The 27,226-nt window shown below is 34.1% G+C and overlaps 1 protein-coding gene across 4 annotated transcripts in view; it reads right to left on the bottom strand.

Annotated features, from left to right (window-relative positions):
* DAAM1 (dishevelled associated activator of morphogenesis 1) overlaps window positions 1-27,226 on the bottom strand; it is a 203,974-nt gene that overhangs the window by 168,151 nt on the left and 8,597 nt on the right. The window contains exon 1 of one of the 4 annotated variants that reach the window (XM_074290246.1): window positions 7,542-7,653. The exons of the other annotated variants lie outside the window; for them this stretch is intronic. The gene's annotated coding sequence lies outside the window, so the exon portion shown is untranslated. Of the gene's footprint in view, window positions 1-7,541; window positions 7,654-27,226 lie in introns of those variants that run through there. 4 annotated transcript variants of the gene reach the window in all.

The following is a 27,226-nucleotide window of genomic DNA, read 5'->3' as shown; positions in this document are numbered from 1 at the left end:
AGAATTCCTAATAGAATGAGAAAAGAATCCATTGAACAAACTAAAATTCAAGAGCATATTATGCAATCTTTGGTTTAAAAAAAAATCAAATGTAATTAGAACAAAAGCTATCTCAGGTAGTTTTTGATTAGTACATAGCAGTATGTAAGTATATGTATTGGAGTATATATTGAACTTTCTTTTAAATATTATGTGTCTGATGGAAGCAGGGTGGCAGAGTCAATAAATGGTCAGGTACAGTCAGGAACATTGGAGTTAGTCCTGTCTCTGACAGATCAGTGCCCCTAGCAACTTACAGAATATGGAGCAATAGATTCAAGAAGACTTGAGATCAAACAGTGCCTCAAAAACTTAATTAGCTGCTCCTTGGCAAGCCAAAACCTCTCACGATCTTAGCTTCCTCAAGAGAAAAATGTGGCTAATGATAACACCTTTCTCTCAGAGTTGCTGTGAGGATCAAATATGATAACCATTTTTTATAAATCTTAAATGCCATATAAAAGCAACTATTATTAAATACAAATGGATTACCATCTGCATGAATAAAGGGAGGTTTCCCACTCTCCTACTCAAGTGAAATCAAATCTGAACAACCAAAACTTTTAGTAAAAAGTTAGAACCCTACTGGGGCCCTTACTCAGCATTAGAAAACTAATTAAAGGATATGCAAGAATTGACTGAATAACCATGTCAATATTATGTATATTCTCAAAAAAAATTTTTTTTAAAAACAGTGTTTTGTTCAAAACTAAGTTGACTACAACAGAGAAATAGATATCCAATGCCTGAGACTATCACGGCCTACCACAATATTCTACCATTATATCAAGAACTGTTTTAGTCTGAACTAAAGAATTCTCCCAACACTCATTCAATGCCAAAACCCTTCGACAGTATTTTCACTGATGCAGAAGAAAAATAGCTTCCAAGCTTTCTCACATTCTGCTTCAAGGAGAAATTTTCTAAATTCTTTATATTCATCCCACAGATTTACCATGAGTTTCTGGTATTGCCCTTTCAAAGTCTTCACTATTTCCTTTTTCTTCCTTCTTTTATAATCCCTTTGATCCACCTCTCTCATGTAGTAGAATTTTGTCATGATGAATTAAGCAAGTCTTTTTTGCTAAGTTTTCACTCGCTATCAGTGCTTTTCTCCTCTGAAACAAGGATCTTATCTGAATGTTTTCTATCAGTAAAAAAACATAGATTTTTTTTTCTCCCCTTAGGAGAGCCCTTTCCAGATGCAAATATCTAGGAGCATTGAATATTTAGAGTACTAATACTCTGAGAGGCCAAAGGGCCAATCTTTTTCAAAGGATTCTTTCCCTAGTAACAGATGTCAGAGAAAAGTTGCCATTTGCCACTGAGGATTAAATTATTTTGATTACATGCTCTCCCTTAGAGAAGAAAGGAGAAGAAATTCCTTTGGATCATCTCCAGATTACAGGTATTTTCTTATCTTCTGGAACTGTGGTTTAATAATATTGAAGCAAAAACAAAAAACAAAAACATGATTCTTCTAAATTTGCAAAAGTAGTTCTCATATTATTGCTTGAATGAATGCAAATAAGTTATCCCATTACTAGGAACATGTGATTTAGAGCTGGAAGACATCTTTGAAATAGGTCCAACTCCCTTATTTCACAAATGAGGGAACTAAGTTTTTAAAATTGTACCAAATCATATACTTGTTAAATAACAGAACTGAGTTAATATAAAAATCACTTTGAACAATATTTTGTATGTTGACATTTCAATATTTTGGTAAAGGATTTCCAACTATCTTCCACCTCTTGAGACTGGCTATTGCTCTCTTCTGACACATCCCCAAACAACTGTGAATATTTTATCTCCATGAAATTCACAAATGTTAATTAACATGGTATTCTGCAAAGAAACTACCTCAGTTCCTTCAAACACAGCTCTTAGAAGTTCTAGGTTTCCACTTATATCCCAAGGAAATACTAAAGAAGGGAAAGGGACCTGTATGTGCCAAAATGTTTGTGGCAGCCCTTTTCATAGTGGCTAGAAACTGGAAGATGAATGGATGTCCATCAATTGGAGAATGGTTGGGTAAATTATGGTATGTGAATGTTATGGAATATTATTGTTCTGTAAGAAATGAGCAACAGGAGAAATACAGAGAGGCTTGGAGAGACTTACATCAACTGATGCTGAGTGAAACGAGCAGAACCAGAAGATCATTATACACTTCAACAATGATACTGTATGAGGATGTATTCTGATGGAAGTGGATATCTTCAACATAGAGAAGAGCTAATCCAATTCCAATTGATCAACGATGGACAGAATCAGCTACATCCAGAAAAGGAACACTGGGAAATGAGTGTAAACTGTGAGCATTTTTTTTTTGTTTGTTTTATTTTTCTCCCCAGATTATTTTTTAACCTTCCAAATCCAATTCTTCCTTTGTAACAACAACAACAAAATTCGGTTCTGCACATATATATTGTACCTAGGATGTACTATAACATATTTAATATGTATGGGAATGCCTGCCATCTAGGGGAGGAGGTGGAGGGAAGGAGGGGAAAAATTCGGAACAGAAGGGAGTACAAGGGATAATGTAAAAAAATTACCTATGCATATGTACTGTCAAAAAATGTTATAATTATAAAATTAATTAAAAAAAAAGTTTTAGGTTTCCTATTCTATTGAGAAACCTGCCTCTCAGGTCTTTCACATTCACTCACATTAGCCTTGATTTCGAGTTTAATTGAGAAGTTAATCAAAATATCATATACCACAAGACAACTCTTCACAGATACCTTTCATGGTATGGCTTATGGGATTGCTGATTCTATGGATGGCTAAGACTCAAAAAACCACTGTGCATTACATTTATTTTTTCTAGTAGTTAATAGCATGTAGCACAGGCAAGAACACCAACTAATTTCAACTTGATGACTGGTACTCTAAATGTGAAACCTTTGTCCATTAGACAATAAGTAAACATATAGCTGGAAGATCTTAATCTTGGCACTGATGCTAAATAGAAGGAAATTTCATAGGTACACTTGGAAAAGACAAGGAAAGGAGTTGTAACAATTGGTTTTATCATTTACCTCAGAGCAGCAGAAAAACATTTCATGGGAAATTTGGTTGGCATATACTGGAGTACTGAGGATATAGATTTTCAAAAAAGACCACCATGAAAATAAGCGTAAGCCCTGACTGTCAAGGATAAAGCAATAAAGAAACTCTTCAAAGAACCTGAACCATCCCAATTATATCAATATACACTGATGCTTGGTGATAATACAAATGGGAGAAAAAGGTGAGAATAAAGTAGGCTTTAGTTAAAGTTACACATTACACAAAAAGCTTATGTCTTATATTTTCTCTAAATAAATAATTAGTAGCCACAAATATCAAAGAATGAACGAAATTTATTTTGACAGAAAAAACTTTTCATTGAGGGGGCAGTTATCCCCATGTCAATTTTCTGTCTATGGTAAAACCATCAACTCAGTGTTAAGATACAGTTAAATGGATAAATAAATGAATCAATAAAAATGACAAATAGGAAGCAGAAATGGCCAATACTTACCATAATAATTTTATCCAGCAATTTAACCAATGTAAATTAAGTGACTCAAAGATTCCAAAAGGGCTAGAAGAGCACTTTGATCATCAAATATTTGATTTACATACCAAATGAGATGGCTTCAAAAGGCAATAGCAAACTAGATATGCAACTTGTTTGCAAAATTTTGTCTAAAAATCACAGATAATAAAATAACAAGCAAGTTTGTCCTTCAAGGAGAGTAGAACCATCATAGTTGAAACCTAACATCTGTCTTAGATATACCTGTAAAGAAATTAGAAAAAGCATGAAAGAGAGGAAAGGTAATGGAATTAGACTGGGTATACATATAAAGGAGATGCATGTAAGAGTGTTGAGGGACTATTACACAAGAAATATAAAGGAGGGAAAGATAGGAAATCATGGGGAAAATCTGGAACCTAGTTAATACATAAGAAGGTTGACCAATAGAATAACAATAACAATTCATTAACATGTCTGCCCTTGTATCTGTATAAAATCCTCATGAGAGATATATCAATCAAGGGCATCCTCAATGGCAGTACTGGTAGTGAATAAGTCTTTCACAATTGACAAAGACTTGTTAACAAAAAGACAAAGAATATAAAATGCCACTGTTAAGAAATTTTAAAACAACACTCAATCATTAAAACAAGACACTGCCACAACCAAGTACCTTTTGATCATTCATGATTACTTGAAAGATTACATAAATGAAAATTGTATATAAAACATTACAATATATACTTAGATGAACACCCTATGGAGTTTGTCCAACAATATATCTGAAAGACAGTACAGATGGACAAATTGGGGCCTTATTTGAACAAAAAGGGATGGCAAAGTTCCTTTTGGAGGACTCCAAGAACATGGAGCAAAGGCCCTATAAAAGGACCTATGAAAGCAATGACCCAAATTTGTAATACTCATATTCTACCAACATTGCTATATGGCAGTTAGACAGAGAATGCAAACTGTCCCAAAGAATTTTTTTTTTAAAAGGATGATACCATTTAGAGATAGGCGGTTCTCTAGCTGTAATTCATTTTATTTTATTTTATTTTATTTTTTCCCTGAGGCTGGGGTTAAGTGACTTGCCCAGGGTCACACAGCTAGGAAGTGTCAAGTGTCTGAGACCAGATTTGAACTCGGGTGCTCCTGAATTCAAGGCTGGTGCTCTATCCACTGCACCACCTAGCTGCCCCTGTCCCAAAGAATTAAAAATAAGTATCATACAGAGGGCAAGTGTTCAGTGGGTATGAATAGGTTGCAATGAAGAACTCTGAAGAGGAATAAAATATGTCCATTGAATTATATGCTAAGAAGAGATGGGCTGGTCCACATGATGAAAACAAAGAATAATATAGTGCAGAGTATTTCACTGATACCTTCATCATTTTAGAAGAAACTCAGATTGGTTAGGACCCACCCTAGGCAACCTTAACACATGAGAGTCAGCCAGGATAAGTAGGCATAGATGGGTTGTGATCTATACTATTGGGGAAACTTACAAAAAAAGGAGACACAAATCCTTTTGAGATTTTGAGTATATATGGCCAACAGTTCAAGTTAATTCTTTTTTCTTGAATAGCCTTTCCATACAGATTTATAGGACTTCTCATAAAGATATACTATTAGTTATTTCAATCCCAATAATATTACAAGGAAAGGATCACTCATCTAGCATTTTATAAAATATGAAGATGTACAAAAATCATAATCCAAGCATCACTTCTGTTTTATTAATGAGAAACCTGAAAGTTGTAATAATATGGTGAAAGGATCACATAGCTAATGTAACCTCACTAAACCAAGAATCATAACTCCAGATTCAATGCTTTCTAAAAGAAAGTACTGGTGACAATAGACAGAAACCGTGCTGTCAATTTGTATCTTGCTTGTTTTCACTGTCAAGATGAACTTTGAACTGGAAAGACAGAACAACAATAACAACTTTTAGCAGGTCCCTAAGCTAAATAGAAAGATAGAGCACCTAATAGCCTTTGATGATTTCAAGTCACCTAGTTCAGATGAACTATAGTCAGTCAATAAACATTTATCATGTCCCTACCATGTGCCAGATAACTTGCTAAGTGCTGGGAACATTAAAGTAAAAGAAAGTCCCTACTCTCAAGGAAGTCAGTTTTCCTGAGTGAAGGCAGCTACAAAGTACATAAGTCCTTGCAAGTAGTCAATCAATAAAATCATTTAACATTTATTAAGTGCCTACTATGTTCCAGCAGTGCTGTGCAGAAGTGCTGGATACAACATTCTCAGATCTCCCAATCCATTGGACAGGTTAGAAATAAGTGAAACAGCCCATTTATTCCAAATTAGGGAAATTAATACTTAACTGGGCATTTTGCTACATGCCTTAACACTGCTTTTTAACTAAACAGCCATCCCCAGACCTGAGACCTAAGACCCCAATAATAGAGTAGAAATGTTCTAGCTCAATTACAGTAAAAAAATCTTTCTACTAATGAGCTGAATATAACTGCAAAAAGAACGTCAGGATTTACTTGGCATATATTAAGAACTTAATAATTATTTGTTGATTAACTGCTTTAGGAAGTGCTGTCAATGATTCACTTCTACTTGACTCCACATATTTTGGTGAAGTATCTTTTTCAAGTAGACTAGCCACTAAAAACCAAGTATCAAATACCAAACAGAATCAGATCTTCTAAGTCATTGCAGCAAAATGTTTTGCACCAAGATTTTTATAAATAATGTAGCACATTCAATTCATTGTCCTCACTAAAAATTCCAATACTATTTTTTTGGGGAAGCTAAAAAGGTTTTCTTGGGGTTTTTTTTTGGAGTATCAAAACAAAAAACACAATATGATTTCTTTTATTTTAGCTCATCTTTTAAAATTTCAATATTGTTCATAGTAGCATATTATATAATTTGAAGATAAATATTAATGAAGAACAATCCAAAAAAGTTAGAGACTTGTCTAGACTATTGAACTGAAATTAAAATTAATTTCAATCTGATAAATGTAAAAATTCTTATATTCTTACTTCAAACAATAAGTTCCAGAAGTGTTCAATGGTTGTTAAGCATGATTAGACAGTAGAAGTTCTGGGGGAACTAGTGTAACAGAGTAAAAACAAAGTTAAAAGGCTGTAGTCTAGGAACATGGCAATAGTCCTTCTATTTCTTTTTTCTGCATAACTTGTTCAACATCTAGATCAGTAGCTTTAAATGTGATTCCAGCGCAGAAATGTGATCAGAACCAGATTTCAAATGTTTAACAAAATAAATAAGTAGAATACTGGTAATGATAACATGATTTTCTTTGTCAATATGTGGCCCACAGGGTATCATTTAGTGGGCTCATTTCTATTTTGAGGTTGGCATCACTGAATTGGATTACAGGATTCATGAAGATCCATTCCACCTCAAATTCTGATATTTTTGTAAGGCTAACCATATTTTCCAAGGCAGTTACATGATACAATAGAAAGCTGCCACAGCTGGAGTCAAGAAAATCTAAATTCAAAGCTGACCTCAGACTAGTTAGTAGCTGTGTGACCCTAAGAGAGTCACTTAACACTGCTTCAATTTCCTCATCTGTAAAATGAGCTAGGGATGGAAATAGCAAATTATCTCAGCCAAGAAAATCCCAAAATGGGGTAAAGAGTGAGACACAACTAAAAAACAGATGAACAACAAAAATACATTTTTCCACCACAAAATATAAAAATCAGACTAGGTTCCCAGAATTCTAGCAAGAAAAGAAAATATATTAAATACTATTCTAATTAGTCTTAAAGAGCCCAGACTGCTCAAGGGTAATACTAAAAGAGGAAGTCAACCCTTTAAAATGATATATTGGAGCTTTATGACTTCTTCCTTTCCCTGCCAACTACTTGTAAAGAGCCTAACCAGAGGTTGAGTAGTACTACAAAGGAATGACGCAGAAAGGCTGGTTCTAACACAGCCTTAGTAGATAGCTACCTACCTGTTGGAAATATTCAGCAGTAACTGGGAATAATTTTCTTCTTTGCACAGGAAGATGCAGCTGGGAAGGAAGCCATTGACTGATGGGTAGGGACCCGTCCAGGAACATTTTTAGGCCCCTCCTCCCCAATTCCCCAATCACAAAAGCCCCAGTTATCCTAAACTCAGGAACACCAAATACAAACATTAGCATCCTGTGCATGAGGCTGTTAAGGAACAGAACAGAGAGAGCATGAACTGTTGCAATATTGCCAGCAGCCTGGAGCCAGCTGACCAGCATCCAGCTATAGTCTTTCAAATGCTGACTGAACAGACCTTGATTCAGCTCTAAAGTTACAATCCAGTGAGCCACAAAACTAAAGAAACACCAAGAGAAGGATTTTGGAAGAGATCTAGGGACATAAATTGAGCATGTGGCAATACAGAACAGAAGGTGGAATTTTCATCGTTTAAAGGCAAGCTCTTAGCCAAATACAAAAAGAAATAGTGAGAAACTCTCCAAACACAGCAGCTGGAAAAAGTCTCCTCCAAGAGATGACTACAATGAAAATTAAAATTCAACAAATGTTTCTTAACTGGTTATTTTGCATCAAATAGAACTCTAGCCATGAGGGAGAGAATTAAAGATAAGTAAGACAGGCCCCCTTTACTTCATGGAACTTAATTCAGTGACTATGTGCAAAAACAGAGCCCTTGCACAAATAATCATAATTCTATAAACCATAATACAAATTTATCTCCTAAGTATCTTAGAGATAGGTGGACTTGTGAAGGATAGGCAGAGAAGAAACAATTAAGGACGATTTTAGCTCACTCTTAAGGGATGGATGAGATTGGAAGTTTTTTCTAGGTAAATACTAAAGTCGTACTTTCCACACATGACCCTGGCTTCCTGGCTGTTCCATGAACAAGACCCTCCATCTCCTGGCTCTCAGCATTTTCTCTGGCTCAGCCTCCCTATGCCTGGCATACTCTCCTTCCTCTGCTCCAACTTCTGACTTCCCAAGCTTTTATTAAGTCCTCACCAAAAATCTACTTTCCATTAAACGCCTTCCCTCACCCCTGGTTAATTCTAAAGCTTTTCATTATTTCCTATTTATCCTGTAAACAACTTGCTTTGTATATGGTTGTCTGCATGCAGTCTTTCCCATTAAATAGTAATCACCTGGAAGGCAGGGATTGTCCAGCACTTAGCACAGTGACTAGCACAAAGAAGGAACTTAATATTTATTGATTGGTTGACAGGCAAAGTTGAGAATATACTAAGCCAATAAATAATTTTAATAATAAGAATGGCTATGATCATATTCCTTTTCTATTCACCACTCAGACTCCAAAGGTAAATTATCTTTCAGTACTCTGGAAAGAAAGTGCCATCAAAGCCTAAGAAATTTAATAATCTAAAGCAATCTCAAACTCATCTCCCCAGAATAGACCCACTATTGGTAACATGTTTGGTTACTAAAAGTACTAGCTAGACAAGATCTTGTCATTAATCTTCTCAACTCTTTATTTGCTTTTAAAGAAAGTTTTTTCTTCTTTATAGCAACTTTTTTTTTTTTTTTTTAAATCCTTGCAGGTGACAGATGTAAAGGATGTTGAAATGTTTTGGATTTATGAAGAATTCCTTTTTTTCCAATCTTATTAAGTCTGTAGAGTTAATTATGCATTATTAAATTGGGGAGGAGGGTACAGACAATGGCAAGGAACCATGCAAATTCAAAATTAGTAAATTAAATCTCACTACTAGACCAGTTGAAATTTTTGGTAGAATAAAAAGGTTGTCACCAGTAACTGGAATAAAATCTTTTGTCTTAAAACTTGAAAATACTAAAATACCTTCCATCCAATGGAAACAATGCTGAATATGCAGTGGCTCTCCCCTCCCTCCCCTTACTATGAAAGGCAAGTTGCAATTTCTCTGGGCCTCAGTTTCTTAATCCGTAAAATGAGATTAGACTAAATGACCTCTAAGATTTACTGCCAATCTCAAATTATGATCACAAGAGACATTTATTGAGAAGACAAAAGATTCTGACATCACTGGCAAGAAAAATAAAGCAAAAAAGCAAAAATAAAGCAAAGAAAAATAAAAGATACTTAACAAATTTCATCCCTTTGCTTAATTATTTAAGACAATTATACCGAAGTTTAAAAGCCTGGAAGAAAAAAATCAAGTCCCACTTCTATTACAGAGTTGCAGACTTCATATCATTATCAGGCAGACATGCAGTTCTAGCTTTCCTGTGTCAACTACATGCCTAATCTGAAGAGATAAACTGGCATAAAGACATCCTAAACATCAAAGGGTTCTTCCCAAGGACAGCTGACTCTAAAGAGCCCAGTGAGGCTGAAGTTGCCAAACCAGAACAAGATTTAGTTTAAGCATCATGCTCAGCAGACACCTTGACACCATATTGGTTTAATAAGGTTGATAAGAGAGCACTGCTGAAGAATAATCACAGATGTTTCCTTCTAATGAACTACAGTTCCCAGACTAGAAGACTAAGGACTTCCTGAAATTAGGACAAAATGAAGCATATTACAAATATAACTTAGGTTACAGCTCCAGTAAAAGGAAAGGCAAAAATGTACAAATATTTTTATATTATTATATCTGTTACCAAGAGTGGTTAGAAATAGATATGAGGAATGGTTACTGATATCAACAAAGAGGCCAATACAAAGACACGAACACATAGAAACAGAGACATACATAAGAGAAGAATATCAATGAAAAAATTTTAAAAACGACCTAAAAAGAGAACAAAAGGAAATTTTAAAAGGGACATAAACCAGCATGATGGTTTTTGTGTAAAATTTAATATACACTTAAAGAGCTATGTGTAACATTTAGAAGAATTACACAATGTTTAACCTATATGGAATTGCTTGCTGTGTTGGGGAGGGGAAGGGCAGAAGAAGGGAGGAAAAGTTTTAAAAAAGGTGAATGTTGAAAACTATCTTTGCATGTATTTGGAAAAATAAAATATTATTTTAAAAAAGAAAAGTATTCCTAATATTGGAAAAAAAAAAAAGAACTATGTAATAAAAGTTCAAAATTGCAGAGTTATATTTCAGGTTTTTTTAACATGGTGAAATGCTCCTGTTGATATTATTAAGTTAATAAGAAAAAAAAAAACAATTTTAAAAAAGGAATGACAACTTGAGGACAGCTAGGTAGCTCAGTGGATAGAGAACCCTGTGTTAGGAGGATCTGAGTTCAAATTCTGCTTTTTAATAATATATACTTATTAGCTGTGTGCTTTATCAATAATATATATTTATTAGCTGTATTAAGTCACTTAACCCCAATTGCCTTTGAAAAAAGGGGGGAAGGGGCAGTAATTTGCTTCTAACATCCAGATTAATTTTATACCGTCTTATCCTTAAAAAAAAGTTTAGTAAAGAAATGCCACATTTTTTTTTAAATCAAAAAACAAACAGAAATGTCACTGATATAATGAAAATAGATTTCTCTTGGCAGCTCCATTTCATCCAATATATGGCAGAATGATATATGAGAAAGAACAATGAATAGGGATAGGGAGAAATTATGTTCAAGCCTTGATTCTTGTATTAATTGTGCAACTTGACCCAGAAGTTCATCTTATTAATTTTATAATAAACATAGCCTCCCTAAAATGCTATAATTTTTGTGTCTTATCATGTGAAATACTGTTGAATACCATCCTTCCACAAAATATTCTTACCTTCAGTAATTTCTGCTTCTCTGTGAATAAATTAGCCAATACTGCACTTTGTACTTTCTTCTGAGAAGGAAGAGAGAATTCATGCTTTAAGGAGAGGCTGGATTGAAGACCACTAAACCCTCTTTCTTAATATGGCTCCCTCACCCTGCTCCCCACCCTCTTCGCCTTGAATCGAATAACACTGGCCTCTTTGTTCCTCATATATGATACTTTATCTTCTTGCTCCAAGTGTTTTCACTGGCTGGCTTCATATCTGTAACTCTCTTATTTTAATCTTCTAGTTCCTTCAGTTCTCAACTAAGACTCTCCTAGTACTCTTTAATGCTAATGTCTTTTCTCTATTGATTATCTCCAATCTGTCTCATAGTTTGTTTATCCAAGTTGTCTAGAATCATGTCTCCCTATTAAAGAGTAATCTCCTTGAAAGCAGAGGATGCCTTTTGCCTTTCTTTGTACCTTCAGCACCTACCACAGTGCCTGGCACCTAGTAGGTGCTTAATAAATGCTGACCAGCTGACTTAGTTAAGTCAAACATTTATTTATTAAGACTTATTAGTTGTTTTTTTTTTTTGTCTGCCACATCACATTGCTGAGTCATATTGAGCTTGTAATCCACTAAAACTCCCAGATCTTTTTTTCACACAAACTGCCATCTAACCAATACTCTACTTAATTTGTATTTGAAAATGTTTTGTTGGGTGTTTTTTAAAATTGTACAAAAGACTTGACTTTTTTTTTCCCAGTCAAAAACACTGTGAAGTCCCTTGGATCTCTAGAGTAGGGGCTGGCAAACCACAGCCACTGGACTATTCCCCTCCCACTTCCTGTTTGGCCAGTGAGTCAAAAATGGTTTTTACATTTTGAAATAAAGTTTTTATTGAATTTTAAAATGTAAAAATTATTCTTAACTCTTGGGATGTTCAAAACATGAGGGCTGAATTTGACCCTTAGGCTATAAATTGGTGACTTGCTCTAGAATAGAAATACTTTTTTGAATACAGTCTTATATCCAGTGATAATTATACCTCCCCAAATTTGCAACCTATAGGTAAAAAATGGTATGGGGGATTTGCTTTGATTTACACATAATTGGATATATGAAGCAGACTTGTACCAAAACTTTAAATTTACTCTCTCTTTTTTTGAGATCCAGCATAAGAAAAAAGTCAAGAGGGCTGGTAATGACCAAGAATACAGTGAATAACCTTCGATGTCTAACCAAGCTCTAAGTTCTCCATAGCACCTGCTTCTACGACATTCATGGTCTCTTAGAAACAAATTGTTCATATCTGTTCACTCTGCCCTTAAATCATCAATGGGTTTGAGGCTTCTTAAGTACCTTAAAACACCAAAATGGTTTACCTAGTGTGATTGCTGCACATGCAAAAGCTTATTGAACCCACAGGTAACAAATGGACACCAAAGGTGGAATTCAGCCCGGAAAAAGGCTTGGCCAGCCTTCACACTAAAGGTGCTAATCTTATTACCCTGACACCCACACACTTCAGTAGAGGATATAATCCAACTCAGTAGTCTTCTGCTTAAAATACCACCACACAATGTTCAAGCAAGAAAGGACCGCCTACCTCAACCACTCTTCTCATAAGGCTATAACTTCAATATTCAAATTCTCAGGTAAATATTATATATCAGCTTTTTAAAAATTTATTAAATGTTTGTGGCAGCCTTTTCTGTAGTGGCAAGAAACTGGAAACTGAGTAGGATGCCCATCTGTTGGAGAATGGCTTAATAAATTATGGTATATGCATGTTATGGAATATTATTGTTCTATAAGAAACGATCAGCAGGATGATTTCAGAGGACTGAATAGAATTATATGAATTGATGCTAAATGAGAAGAACCAGGAGATCATTGTACACAGCAACAAGATTATACCATGATCAAATCTGATGGACATGGCTCTTCTCAATAATGAGATAATTCGTATGGTTCCAATGATCTTATGATGAAGACAGCCATTTGCATTCAGAGAGACTATGGGGACTGAATGTGGATCACAACATAATATTTTCACTTTGTTGCTGTTGTTTGCTTTCATTTAGTATTCTTTTTCATTTTTTTCCTTTTTGATCTAATATTTCTTGTGCAGCAAGGGGGTGGGGGAAGAAGGAAGCAATTTGAAACACAAGATTTTGCAAGGGTGAATGTTGAAAACTTTTATTCATGCTTATATTTTGAAAATCAAAAGTTTTAATAAAAATTTTTAAAATAAAAAAATTTAACAAAAGTTTGTTGAAGTACTTATTCATTTAAGAATGGATTTTAAAAAGTCTTTAAACTTAATAGAAACTATTGTTCATCTACACAGAACATCCTTTAAACTTTCATAATAAAAGGTGATAGGGCAGATATGTATACAAGAGAATATTTACATATTTCATAAATATATTTTAGTTATAATTTTAAATGAGCCCAAATTCTTTGCCACTAAGGAAAAATAAAAACCCTAGATATTAGCTTTTAAACACCAAACAATATGCAGCCTGTTTTCCCCCTTTTTTTTCACCTCAAAGTTATTTCTGAAAATTTAGCTATTAGAAGCCTTAAAACTACAGATAAAGTTTGAGGCCAATTTTACACCTTCCACTAGAAAATATAATAAGGATCCTTTGTTTGCTTTGAAAAACCATTTTCTTTGGCACACTGTTTGACGTTTAAAATCAATTTTACAATGAGTCACATTATTTTCTGATTTGAATGGCTCCTAGGAATAAGTATTTATTCATGAAGGACTATGAGAAAATCAATTAGTTAATATGTCCTCTAACCCAAATAACTTACTGTCTTTCCAATGTATTTACCATACTCCCTGCCAGAAATTATACCAAAGAATTCTATTATGATCTTCTTTGTCAATAATAATACCTGATATTTATATAGACTAAGATTTACAAAGCATTTTATCTGCATTAGATTTTATATGAACAATGGATGGTAGATAATTTAGGTATTTTGTTCATTTTATATGTGGAAAAAATAAAGCTAATAGCTTAAGTAATTTGTCCATACTCTAACCAAGTGAAGCTAATAGCTTACATAACTTGCTTGTAGTCAAGCCAAAATAAAAACCCATGTTTTACCTCATTTCAAATCAAGCACTCTATCCACCATGTAGCACTATGCTTATTAATGAATATTTATATACATTTGATTATATTATATCCCTTAATATGAGTAGGTATAGTAAAATCACCAAAAAAAAAAAAAAGTTTATGAGACTGGAGCCTACAAATACAACATTAAACATCATATAAAAGGGTTTTATTGTCTAGAATTTCCTTTTAAAAATGAGCAAACAGCAAGAACTAAGAAGTCATGTGTTTTAACCAAGCACTGACATCCAAGGGGCTAAATTTCTTTATCCTCACCCTCACCCAAGAGACAAAAGAGAAGCTCTTTACCCCAAACAGTGTTGGGCTGACAACCCTCCAGAGTTCGAGGGTCATCAGGTTTTCCTCCCAGATCTTCTTTTCCAATCTATTCCAACTCCCCATTCAAATGAACATGTACCAGGTCCTAGAATTCCTTAGGGAGATAACAGGCAATGAAATTGCACAGTTAGCTCTGCTAAGGTCTATCTTCAATCACACAAAGGTACCAGTGCTTATAATGATAAATGGATTTCCTGGGTTTTTCTTCAAAATATTCTGGGAATGTAACCCTGTTTTAGTATTATTATAGTTGCATCTGGTTAAGGAGAATGAAAAAGTTGGATATACTTCTTGAAACAGTATTAAACAAAGACTTTTCTGATGAGGAAGGGACTTTTATCTACACTTCACATGTTGTTTTAAGCACTTTACAATACTATTTGACTAACAACAAAAAAAGAAGAAAAAACTAGTAAACACAACCTACTATTCTAACTAGCATAGCATCCTAGGGGAAATTAGGAATAGGCAATTCTTTTAAACATATTAGAAAAAAGCTTTATGCATTTACTGTTTTTAATAATATTTTCACAATAAATATATAATGATACTTCTTCCTTATTTCAATGACATAAATTCCTGCATCTCTACACCTCAAAATATTTGGAGTACTACACCCCCTCATCCTCCCAATCTTAAATACAGTTGAGAGGAAATAGTGAATCTCATTACCTTCCCACTCAGTAATTTTTATTCTTCCAGAAAACTGCTCTCTACAACAATTTTGGAATTGAAATAATGTAATATAAAAAAACAGATTGCATTAATTCAAGAATTTCTGCTTATAATACTTTTTCTGAGTTACAATAGGATAGATTTGGCCAAAAATTTGGAGATACCACTATACACCTAAGATGACAGGAAAAGATAATGATGAATGTTGGAGGGGATGTGAGAAAACTGGGACACTGAAGCATTGTTGGTGGAGTTGTGAAAGAATCCAGCCATTCTGAAAAGCAATCTGGAACTATGCCCAAAAAGTTATCAAACTATGCATACCCTTTGACCCAGCAGTGCTACTACTGGGCTTATATCCCAAGGAAATACTAAAGAAGGGAAAGGGACCTGTATGTGCCAAAATGTTTGTGGCACCCCTTTTTGTAGTGGCTAGAAATTGGAAAATGAATGTCCATCAATTGGAGAAAGGTTGGGTAAATTATGGTATATGAAGGTTATGGAATATTATTGCTCTGTAACAAATGACCAGCAGGATGAATTCAAAAAGGTTTAGAGAGACTTACACGAACTGATGCTGAGTGAAATGATTAGAACCAGAAGATCACTGTACACTTCAACAACAATACTGTATGAGGACGTATTCTGATGGAAGTGGATATCTTCAACATAAAGAAGATCTAACTTACTTCCAGTTGATCAATGATGGACAGAAACAACTACACCTAGAGAAGGAACACTTGGAATTGAATGTAAACTGTTAGCACTACTGTCATCTACCCAGGTTACTTATACCTTAGGAATCCAATACTTAACGTGCAACAAGAAAATGGGATTTACACACATATATTGTATTTAGGTTATACTGTAACATATGTAAAATGTATGGGATTGCCTGTCATCTAGCGGAGGGAGTAGAGGGAGGGAAATTTGGAAAAATGAATACAAGGGATAATGTTATAAAAAAAATACTCATGCATATATACTGTCAAAAATTTTATAATTATAAAATTAATTTAAAAAAAAAGATAGTTTTCAACATTCATTTTTGTAAGACTCTGTGTTCCAGATTTTTCTTTCTCCTTCCTTTATATCCCCCTACTACAGCAAGCAATACAAGTTAAATATGTGCAATTCTTTTAAACGTGCTCTCGTATTTGTCATGTTATGCAAGAAAAATCAGACCAAATTGGGGGAAAACATGAGAAAGAAAAAGACAAACATATAAACCAACAAAAAAGAAATGAAAATACTATGCTTCAATTCACATTCAGTCTCTATAGTTACAGTTTTTTAGTTCTCTGGACATAGTTCCAAACTGTTCTCCAGAATGGTTGGATCATTCCACAGCTCCACCAACAATGCATCAGTGTCCCAGTTTCCTCACATTCCCTCCAATTTATCACTATATTTTCCTAACTTCTTAGTCAATTTGAGTTAAATTAAGATATCTTTCATTTGCGTTTTTCTAATCAAGAGTGATTTAGAGATGTTTTCATAAAATTGGAAATGGCTTTAATTTTTTCATCTAAAAATTGTCTGTTCATATGCTTTGACCATTTATCAATTGGAGAATGACTCAGTTCTCTATGTACTTTAGAAATTAGCTTTTATCAAAAACACTGATTGTAAAAATTGTTTCCCAACTTTCTGCTTTCTACTAATCTTGGCTGCATTGGTTTTGATTGTGCAAAAACTTTTCAATTTAATGTAATCAAAATTATCCAGTTTGCATTTTATATTTATCTACTTTGCATTTTACAGCATTCTCTAATTCTTCCTTAGCTATAAATTCCTCCCTTCTCTACAGATCTGAGAGATAAATTATCCCTTTCTCCCCTAATCTGCTTATAGTATTATCCTCTATGTCTTAATCATGAACCCATTTCAACCTTATGTACAGATATAGGGCAGGGGTTCTCAAACTACGGCCCCCCGGGGCCACATGCGGCCAGCTGAGTTATGGCAAATGGGCTGAGGGGCAGAGACAGAGTTTTTGTTTTTACTATAGTCTGGCCCTCCAACAGTTGGAGGGACAGTGAAGTGGCCCCCTATTTAAAAAGTTTGAGGACCACTGGTAGGGTGTTAGATGTTGATCAATATCAAGATTCTGGCATGTTTTGTTCCAGTTTCCCAGCAATTCTTGTCAAATGATGAATTCTTATCTCAGCAGCTGGAATTTGAGGGTTTTTCAAACACTAGATTACTATAATCATCAACTACTGTGTCTTTTGTACCTAATCTATTTCACCTAATCCACCACCAGTACCAAATGGTACTGATGACTGCCATTTTATACTGTAGTATAGTATATAGTATATACTATTGTATAATATAGTATAGCATAATCATAGTCGTGATCTTTTGTTCTTCCAGATGAATTTTGATATTATTTTTTCTAGTTCTATGAAGTAAGTTTTTGGCAGTTTGATTGGTATGGTACCAAATAAGTACATCAATTTAGATAGAATTGTCAATTTTGTTATATCAGCTTAGCAATGAGCAATTAATATTGCCCCAATTATTTAGATCTCACTTTATTTGTGTGAAAAGTGTTTTGTAAGTGTTCAAATAGTTCCTGGCAGGCAGACTTCCAAATATTCCAGATTCCAAAAATCATTTCCAAGTGATTTTAAATGAGATTTTTCTTTCAATCTCTTGCTGCTGGCAACACAGGGTTGGTAACACAGGGAAATGCTCATGATTTATGTGGGTTTATTTTACATCCTAAAACTTTGCTAAAGCTATTAATTATTTTTAATAGTTTTTTAGTTGATTCTCTAGGATCCAACCAATATTTCTTGAAGGGATATTTATCAATGGATGCAAAATGGCTTATCTTAACATGATTTTATCCATCAAAGGCTTGCAAAAACTTCCAATTTTTCCCCTTCCTTTCCCTCTATCCTCTCCCCTAGATGGCAAGTAATACAATATATGTTAAACATGTGTAATTCTTCTATACATATTTCTACAATTATCACGTTGCACAAGAAAAATTAGATCAAAAAGGAAAAAATGAGAAAGAAAACTAAATACAAGCCAACAACAACAAAAAGAGTGAAAATATTATGTTGTGATCTACATTCAATACCCATAGTCCTCTCTCTGAGTGCAGATAGCGCTCTCCATCACAAGACCACTGGAACTGACCTGAATCATTTCATTATTGAAAAGAGCCACATACATCAGATTGATCATCATATAGTCTTGTTGTTGCCTTGTATAATGATCTTCTGGTCTTGCTCATTTCACTTAGTAGCAGTTTATGTAAGTCTTCCCAGGCCTCTCTGAAATCATCCTGCTGGTTGTTTCTTATAGAACAATAATATTCCATAACATTCATATACCACAATTACCCAGCCATTCTCCAACTGATGGGCATCCACTCACTTTCCAGTTTCTTGTCTCTACAAAAAAGGCTGCCACAAACATTTTTGTTCATTTGGATCCCTTTCCCTCCTTTATTATCTCTTTGGGATACAGGCCAGTAGAGACACTGCTGGATCAAAGGGTATGCACAATTTGATAGTCCTTTGGGACTATTCCATATTGGTCCACTAGTCCACATTGTTCTCCAGAATAGTTAGATCATTTCACAACTTCACCAACAAAGTATTACTGTCTCAGTTTTCCCACATCCTCTCCAATATTTGTCATTATCTTTTCCTGTCATCTCAGCCAATCTGAGGTGTATAGTGGTACCTCAGAGTTGTCTTAATTTGTATTTCTCTTAACAAGAGTGATTTAGAGCACCTTTTCATATGACTAGAAATAGTTTCAATTTCTTCATCTGAAAATGGATAAATGGGTACATGTTCATATGGGATATGAACAGACAATCTGAAACTCCAATTTTTAACAGTCATAGGAGCATAGATTTATTTAGCTAATGTAAGTTATATAGTTCGCCTCTTCATTTTTTTTTAAAGATAAATAAGATCACAAAGATTGAGTGTATACTTAAAGTCACATAGATAGTAAGTGGTAGAGTAAGAATTAAAATTCATTTCTATTGACTCCAGATCTCTCTCTCACACACACATATACACACACACACGTGTGTGTATACATACCTAGACACATACATAGATTTATTTGTGTACATGCATATATGTGTATGTACACATGTCCATATTTGCATATATGCGCAGGTACATATATATGTATTTGTGTATAATTAGTATTTTTTAATTAAAGGATCTGCTTATAGAATATCCAGCACCACATAGTTATTTTACTCTGAAAGGGAAAAAAAAAGGAAAACTGAATATTTATAGAAACACAGAACTGAAAATATCATAACTACACAAGATGTGTTTCACTAATTACTTCATTTTTAACTTAAAATTCTCCTGACAATTTTTTCCTAAAATAAAGGAAAACTTCAAAAGCTGACTGATAAATTTTCATTATGTGCACTCATACCTCAAGATCAGCAAACTCTACAAATCAGAGTCTGAGTTCTTGTTTTATTTGTTGTCTAAACTTGAGGTAATGGAGAAAATACTAATTATACAGATTGGGCTTTAAAGTGCATATTCAAATATTTGCCACCCTCCTCCTCCTTCCAAGTTGTTAAATATTTACCAGCATATCCCTAGTTTAGCATTTTATAACCTTTTTACAGTGTTGCGTGCACAATTAAGAGAAAAACAGAACAAAAAAATACATATTAAATTTGACAACAGAAATTATATGTAACAAGAATATCAATTTTCATGTTAATACATTTTTTTTTAACAATAACATGTAAATACAGATCCATCTAGGTCTTACAAGGGTGAGAAAGCAGGAATTGATTTTTTTTTTTTAAGAGGTAGAAGAGCCTGGCTATTATTGCAAAAAAGAACCCACACTGGATTCCAGCAGCCAGGAGAGGGAAAGGGAAAGGGAAAGGAAAGGTAAGAAAATAAGAAGTTTGTAATTCTCATGTTTTATCGTTGTGTCTTCTCACTCAGATATATCATGTGGACATACTTTTCTGCTTGACAATTTTATTCAGTCAAGGACCTGAAGTCAACTTTTCAAAAAAAGATGATTTAATTTTTAGTCCTTAAGAACAATCAGTATTAGAAAAGATGGGATTTGGAGTTACAAACTACGGCTTACTATTTTGACAGTACTCTATACATTCCTTTGCTAAGACAGGTATGATGTACAGATGTAAAACATGAAAATACCTGTCTGTCAAAGCAAATAACCTTTAATTGGTAAGTTCTTATTCATCTATTGCATAATGTATGTATATGTGTATGTGTATGTGTATGTATGTGTATGTGTTTTCCCCAGAAACATACTACCTATAGTAAAAGATCAAGAACTGGGTAACAGCTGGCCTAATAGGGGAAAAAAAAAACCCTTCAGTTTTAGCTCCAGCTTTGCCAAGACAGTTATAAGATCCTAGAAAAGTCACTCAATCTCTTCATACCTCAACTTCCTTTTATGTCAAATGACAGGGTTGGACTTACATGCTCTCCATTGGATTTTCTAATATACATTTTATGAACTTACATCAGATATATATGAGGTGTTATTCAATATTATTTTTCAATCAAGCAACAAGCATTTAAGCACTGACATGCCAGCACTGTACTAGTTCCTGGAGATAAAAGGACAAAAAGAAATTATAATAAAACAATCTCTGCCTTCAAGGGGTTTAAATTTTATTAGGAAAGAAAACATTTGCATAAATATGTGCAAAAAAGCAAAATCTGAGGGGAAGGCAGAAAGAAAGACTTCACTTGTGAGACATCACTTGAGCAAAGATATGACAGAACAAAAGGTGCAGGAGAAATAGGAGTGCATTCCAGACAAGGGAGATAGCAAACGGAAAGGCATGGAAATGGTGGCAAAGTATCATGTATTAGAAGAGCAAAAAGACTCAAACAGCAGGACCAGAGAATGAGGGGGAAGGGAAGAGGAAGAGGAAAGGGATCTGTATTTACATAGTGCCTACTGAGTGCCAGGCGTGGTGCTAAGTGCTTTAGAAGTATTATCATCTTTGACCATGGATTTTGGGAAGAGTAGTAATGAAACATAAAATTGATAAGTTAGGTTGGGAACAAGTTTTGAAGGAAGTTAAAAATTACACAAGAGGAATTCACATTGGATGTTGGAAAGACACTAGAATTTGTTGAGGAAATGGATTGATATAGTTAAGACTATGGAAATCACTTTGGCAGGAGAATTATTTTGGTAAGAAGAATGGATTGGAGAAGGGAAAGACTTAAGACAGTAAAACAAATTAAGAGGCTTTTGCAGTTTTTCAGATGGGACTACAAGGCATTGATCCCTTGTCAAAAACAGGAGCCACTCTAAGAAAAAGTGGAGAAAAGGTGGAAAAAATAAGGAATATGAAGAAGATTTGAGATGTAAAGAAGGGGAAGAAAAAACCTCACAGTGAATCCTTCTGTAAAATAGTCTCATGTTTTGATGATTTTTCTTATCAGAAAGTTTCTGTCTGCATTAACTAGTTAATGTTACCTACTACCCCATGTAAAATGTAATTTATACTCATACAATGACAGGATAAGCAGACAGCTCAGAAAAGAAATCTCAAAGCACATGTGGAACTCCCAAAATGGAGTTAAGCACTCAGAATTAAATGAAATCATCTCATTAGCAATGGCGATCACCCCTCTAAGTATAACAATACACATAACATGTTGTGGGATCTATGAAAGTTAAAGTCTTCATTCTCCCTCACTAAAGAACCCTTAGATTTCAACCCACATTAGGTTTAGTACTATAGGAGTCTGTTCCCTGAAGAGAGGGAATTTAGCTCTATCCTATATTCTCTGGTTCTTTATACCCCAACTCCAGAGCCCTTAGGGAGAATCACTTCAATTTTTTGTTTTGGTTCATATCCACAGCCTTCACAAAAGGAGAAAAAAAAAGGTATTCAGTATATAATATAGCCTTAGTATAGGTCATCTATTTATTTCCTCCACACACAAAAAAATGGTGAACACAAAAGATTCTAAGAGCATACTGGCAAAGACATTTTAAAATTCAGAAGTAACTTATAGATCTCCCAGGAGGTTGAGACGTCAAAATATGAAGTATTTTTTCCAGAACCTACTTAATTGGTATTTCACTTACAATTATGATAATATAATTCTTCCTCAAGCTCCATGTCCTGTGACTAGCCAGGCCAAAGGGTAGACTCCTCTTTCTTTTAGTGGCTGTCTTCTCCAAAAAACTGCTATACTAGCTACAGTGGGAAGTATCAGAGTTAAGCCAGTTCTGAGAAAGAATTCAGGAATTTGTGAGCTCATGATGTTGCTTCCAGGGCTAGAAATAGTCATTTCAGGATCGCTGTTGCTCATGCATACTCAAGGAAAGAAACAAAGCAGAGAAGATGGACAGAGATTCATTTGGCTTCTACATATGTTCTTAGTTGCCATTTGTGGGCATTTGTCATTTCCTCTGGTAAGTAGGGGAAGACACCTGGGGCCCCAACCAGGACTCACTGCTAGGAATTCCTCAATCAATGTCTCCAGAAGAATTCCCAGAGAGAGTTATATGCAAAATATTCCAGAGTGAGAACAAATAGGAAGGTGAAAGGCCTTAAGAATACATCATATGATCACTGTAAAGGGATACCAGTATGGACTGTGAACTTCTTGGAGCACTATCCATATCAGGAGATAGGACCACTCACCAACTGCATAAGAACACCAATAGATCCTGAGGATCCTGAGACAAATATGATTTTCAATATCCCAGTGAAACCTGTCAGGATCATATCAGAGGAACTCCCACTTAATGAGGACAGAAGAAATGTGAGCAGATCACTTCAATTATAAATTATCACTGTTGATCATCTTTTTGACCATCTTCCTTTTGATCTTTCTTTTTTGTAATATAAATTATTAAACAAATATGAATAATTATTGATTTAATATAATTATAATTAATATAGTGAATATGCAGTATATTATTGAAAATTGCTTACAAAAATCTATTTGTTCCCTATTGATATAGTTATCAAGGCTGTCTTCAATTCATGTTAGATGATTCAAAAATATTAGTGGAAGTATACCTTTGTATAACATAAAGATCAATATTTAATCTTGGTCACTTTTTTGGTTTTTGGTTTTAATAAAGTGCAAGATTTTTTCAAGTCTTTGATATCTTCTCCTCATTCAGATATTCTTCATTGTCATTCTCAAAACTGTATTGTCTCAAGTACAGATTTTCTTCATATAAATTATATAGGTACTGGTCAAATCCAGTAGCTTTCCCCACCTTAATTCTCTATACCAATTCTATCTAGAGAAGAAATACACCTGAGATGATGCTGGGTTCCAAATGTGACAGCTTCCACCATGCCTGGAGGAGAAAATCAAATGGCTTGTCAAAATGGAGTTTTTTTGCAAATCTTTTCCACTTTTTCCTTCCATTTGTAGTTTTCCTTTCCTTATCATCATTAACTGCCCTTGGGATAAGTTCTAGTACAGTATACTTTGTCAAATTCTCTAAACTCTATTATCATCTACTGTTCCTCTGTTGTATGAGAAGATACTTATAATTATTAGTCATCCTTCATGAGATCTTACAGACATCTATATTCAAATTTTTTCCTATCTTTGGCAGCCATCTCTTTTTGTCTGGGCAAGCAAATATTTGCTGACTAAAGTGCTTTTTGGAATCTTCTGGTCTTGTTGTGGCAACTAATTTACATTGGTTAAATTTCTACATAATATTATTAAAGTTCGTATAAATGTCATTTCTACTGTCCATTTCATATTTTCAATTACTTGGCTAAATGAATCAAGATTAAATTATTCCCATCTTATGCCACAATTCTTTAATTTTTAATTCTTTCTTCTTTGCTTTTTAAACTGATTTTCATCTTAGCTCTGATGAGTCAATAGTCTGACTTTAAAGACAATTAATTTAAGTACATATCCCACATCAAAAACAAGTTTGCTAAAATATAATCTATTCCATTCTTTATGGCATTACTTGGCACTCACCATGTCCAGTACCTACCAATTCTTTCTTCAAAAAAAGTATTCATCACATAAAGATTTGAGGCTTCTTAAAATGTAAGTCTTTGGTCTCTAATTTCTTCATTATGAGTCATGTTTTCCCCCTATTCTCACCTTTTCCTCCCTTTGCATTTATGTAATTAAGTATATGAATATTTTTAAATTTTATTTGAAGAGTATTATGGCCTCTTCATAGCACTTCTCAACCATTAGCAATCCATGTTGTTAGATAAATTACAATTATTTCCAGGGTGTTTTTTTTGCAAATATTTATTATAAATATCGTTGTGTACTTTGACTAATTAAGCTGTAAAATAAAGACATTTGTTTCCACTCAGTGTAGAATAAATTCCACTTTGCCAACTTCTCTCCTGGCCTCTCCAAGGAGTACAAAACTGCCACTGAAGTTTACTAATGATCTAAAAATTGTGATTCTTAGTAGTCTTTGCCTTTTTGTATCCTAAGCACTTAGCACAATCCTAGCACATAATAAATGCACAATATTTATGAATTGATTTCCTGGCACTATGCTATCACTAAAGAAGTAGAAAGGAATTGCACAGGATTGAGTGACTTTTTTAACTTCTTGCTTCAGGAATAAAATAGATTCTGAAAAAAAAAATTCTTGTTTCATGTATTCCTTTAGTCAAAAAAAAAAAAAAAAAAAATTAATCCCCAGGTGGCCAGCCTTCTGGTGAAATTTAATATGTACTCTTAAAAAACACACACACATACAACTGAACAGAGATTCACAGTTTCATATAAAACCCTCTTTCTTTTCTTTGTATATGAAAATGTTTAATTTTTATTAAAGTCCTAATAAAAGTAATTTTTAAATAGTAACAGAAAATCTTAAATAAGATAGTAAAGGACTATAGTAGAGTCATTATTTACCTTGTCATATTTTTTTCTCTAGTCTCTACTATTTATAATGAGGATGGGATTAGGGGGTGAGGAATGTGCCAGGAGAATAATAAGAAAGAGGATAGAAGGCAGAGGCAATGAAAAATTCTAATAACTTTATATTCTATTTACTAAAACCTTGGAAAACTCTAACAGTGGTCTATCCAATGAATACCTCTTTAAAAAATCAATCTAAAGTCTTTTATTTATGGACTAAAGTTTTCCTGGTAAAACTGCTAATACATATGAATAAATTATGTCTAAGACTAATCTTATCCCTCAATGTACTCTCCCTTATTAGAAAAAATTAACATATTTCCCCAACTTTCCTTTCTCCCCTCATTTTTTTCAGCAGAAAGCATCTAAAATTGTTCTCATCTTGAAATCAGAAGAATTCAAAGTTTATATGCTTAATGAAAAAATTTCAGAGTTGAAAGGGACTTACTTCCAAGATCATTTGGCCAAACCCTATCTTGAATCAGATACCTCTTTACAAAATCCAAAACAAGTAGTCACCAAGATTTAAACTAAAGGCAACCAGTAAGAGACCTACCATCTTAAGAAGCTGAGACATACACATATGAAATGCATTGCCTTTCTTTCCACCAGAGTATTCAAATTTGGAAGAAGAAAATATTTTAGTCCTTCATTATCATCAAATCAACTCATGTTAGCATCTAATTAACAAGAATTTGTTAAAATAGTTATCTGCCAGATGGTAAAGCCCTGTCCGGTCCCCCACTCCCCACTTTTCCTCCTTGGTTTGCTCATTAGCAGAACACTTTCCTTTCCCCTTCCATATTTAATGGTGCCTAATCATCATGGGAAGGCATCCCAACTTCTCTCTCACATTCAATTCAAATAGTCTTTAAAAACTGATGAAGGAATGCCTATGATGGTGCTTGCTCCAGCCACAAAAACTGCTAGTTGCCCTTCTGCTCCACTTTTGGACAGCACTAATGTTTTACAGAGGTTTTCTTTACATCAAGTTTAATTATATCTCTTTCTTTAGCTCTCTCATTCCCATTTCAACCCAACCTAACAGCATATCAAACACTGTTAAAATGCTCCCCAATCACCACCTCTCTTCTAAAAAGCCATCCTTAATCTCTTCAACCAGTTCTTAATAAACTTTCATCAATCTGGGTACCTTTATCTAAATTATCATTAGCTAAATCTAGCTTTTCAATGGCATTCTAAAATAGGATACGCAGAACTTAATGCTGTCCAAATGTGGTTTGACTAGGGGACAGTGCAGTTACACTGCTGTCTCCTCCACCACATAAGGAGGGAGACACTTTAGACCTGCATTCAGGTTCTCTCTCTCTAGTTCCCGACTACGTGTCTCTGGGAAGTCCCTTAACTGCTCATTATGATTAGAAATTGTAAAGCAGGTGCTTGAATTGTTAAAGGGAGTTTCCTTCCTCCTGGGAAGTTCCCTTTTATCAGTGAAGTCACAAGTCTAGTAAAGAGGAGAAAAAAAAAAAAAAAAAAAAAAAAAAAAAAAAAAAAACAACTCAATGCTGACTCATATGGAGCCTGCTGGCCATTAAACTCTCTAACTTGTCTTCAGATGAAATTCTGTCTAACCACATTGTCTCTATTTTGTACCTGCAAAGTTGATTTTTTAAAAAATCTATTTGAAGGACCTGTTTTTATTTTTGTTGCATTTTATTTTTATTAAATTTGGTCCTTCATCCTAGGTCATTGCCTTTTGGAGCTTGATATATCTAACATGTTAACTCTTCCTCAGAACTCCGTGTCCTCTACAAATCTGATAAGTATGACATTTGTGCCATCTGAGTCATCAAATGTTAAACATTCTAGAACAATTGGAAGTGAGGTTGCCGAGATTAAAGTCTCAATCAGCAAGTACAGCCACAAGAAAGAAGACAAGATATTAGTATCTTTATACTTCAAGCATGTTTTCAGTTAGAGAGATT

Source organism: Sminthopsis crassicaudata, chromosome 2, assembly GCF_048593235.1.
Source record: "Sminthopsis crassicaudata isolate SCR6 chromosome 2, ASM4859323v1, whole genome shotgun sequence".
Classification (NCBI taxonomy): domain Eukaryota; kingdom Metazoa; phylum Chordata; class Mammalia; order Dasyuromorphia; family Dasyuridae; genus Sminthopsis; species Sminthopsis crassicaudata.
Note: the sequence above shows the minus strand (reverse complement) of the source record. Positions and strands in the feature narration are given on the sequence as shown.